This window comes from Trichechus manatus, unplaced genomic scaffold (genome assembly GCF_000243295.1).
Source record: "Trichechus manatus latirostris isolate Lorelei unplaced genomic scaffold, TriManLat1.0 scaffold00284, whole genome shotgun sequence".
Taxonomy (NCBI): domain Eukaryota; kingdom Metazoa; phylum Chordata; class Mammalia; order Sirenia; family Trichechidae; genus Trichechus; species Trichechus manatus.
This window is the reverse complement of record NW_004444220.1, coordinates 1,601,229-1,603,315: the sequence shown is the minus strand read 5'-3', so window position 1 is coordinate 1,603,315 and position 2,087 is coordinate 1,601,229.

Below are 2,087 nucleotides of genomic sequence, written 5' to 3'. Positions count from 1 at the left end.
AGTTCTTATAATAGTGGTTTTATACAATATTTGTCCTTCTGTGACTGACTAAATTCACTCAGCATAATGACCTCTAGCTTCCTCCATGTTATGTTTCACGGCTTCATCATTGTTCTTTATCATTGCATAGTATTCCATTGTGTGGATATACTGTGATTTGTTTATCCATTTCTACTTTGATGGGCACCTAGGTTGTTTCCATCTTTTTGCTATTGTGTACAGTGCTGCAATGAACATGGGTGCACATATATCTATTCATGTGATGGCTCTTATTTCTCTAGGATATATTCCAAGGAGAGGGTTAGCTGGATCATATGGTAGTTCTATTTGTAGCTTTTTAAGGAAGGGCCCAATTCATTTCCAAATTGGTTGTACCATTTTACATTCTCTCCAACAGTGTATAAGGGTTCTAGTCTCTCCACAACCTCTCCAGCATTTATTCTTTTGTGTTTTTTGGATTAATGCTAGCCTTGTTGGGGTGAGATGATATCTCATTGTAGTTTTGAACTGCATTTCTCTAATGGCTAATGATTGTGAGCATTTCTTCATGTGTCTGTTAGCTGCCTGAATATCTTCTTTGGTGAGGTGTCTGTTCATATCATTTACCCATTTTTTAATTGGGTTATTTGTCTTTTTGTTGCTGAGGTTTTGCAGTATCTTGTAGATTTTAGAGATTAGACACTGATCAGATTTGCCATAGTCAAAATTTTTTTCCCAGTCTGTAGGTTGTCTTGACTCTTTTGGTGAAGTCTTTGGATGAGCATAACTGTTTGATTTTTAGGAGCTCCCAATTATCTAGTCTCTCTTCTGGCGCTTGTGCATTGTTACTTAGGGTTCGTATTGTGTTTATGCCATGTATTAGGGCTCCTAACGTTGTCCCTATTTTTTCCTCCATGATCTTTATTGTTTTCGATTTTATATTTAAGTCTCTGATCCCTTTTGGGTTAGCTTTTGTGCATGGTGTGAGAGGTATGGGTCTTGTTTCAGTTTTTTGCAGATGGATATCCAGTTATGCCACCACCATTTGTTAAAGAGACTGTCTTTTCCCCAGGTAACAGACTTTGGGCCTTTGTCAAATATCAGCTGCTCGTAGGTGGATGAATTTATGTCTGGATTCTCAATTCTGTTCCATTGGTCTGTGTCTGTTGTTGTACTAGTACCAGGCTGTTTTGACCACCGTGGCAGTATAATAGCTTCTAAAATCAGGTAGTGTGAGGCCTACCATTTTGCTCTTCTGCTTGAATAATACTTTATTTTTTCGGGGCCTCTTCCCTCTCCATACGAAGTTGGTTATTTGTTTCTCCATCTCATTAAAAAATGCCGTTGGAATTTGGATCAGGATTGCATTGTATCTACAGATCGCTTTGGGTAGAATTGACATTTTCACAATGTTGAGTCTACCTATCCACGAGCAAGGTATGTTATTCCACTTATGCAGGTCTCTTTTGGTTTCTTGCAGCAGTGTCTTGTAGTTTTCATTGTGTAGATCTTTTACATCTCTGGTTAGATTTATTCCTAAGTATTTTATCTTGTTGGGGGCTATTGTAAATGGTATTGATTTGGTAATTTCCTCTTCGAGGTTCTCTTTGTTGGTGTAAAGGAATCCAACTGATTTTTGTATGTTTATCTTGTATCCTGAAACTTTGCTGAAATCTTCTATTAGTTCCAGTAGTAAATAAAGGATGCCCTTTATTTCTTTTTCTAGCCTAATTGCTCTGGCTAGGACCTCCAGCACAATGTTAAATAAGAGTGGTGATAGAGGGCATCCTTGTCTGGTGCCGGTTCTCAAGGGGAATGCTTTCAAAGTCTCTCCATTTAAGATGTTGCTGGCTGTTGGCTTTGTATAAATGCCCTTAATTATATTGAGGAATTTCCCTTCTATTCCTATTTTGTTGACAGTTTTTATCATGAATGGGTGTTGGAGTTTGTCAAATGCCTTTTCTTCATTGAATGATAAGGTCATGTGGTTCTTGTCTTTTGTTTTATTTATGTGATGGATTACATTGATTGTTTTTCTAATGTTGAACCATCCCTGCATATCTGGTATAAATCCCACTTGATCATTGTGATGGTTAAGATTGTGTGTC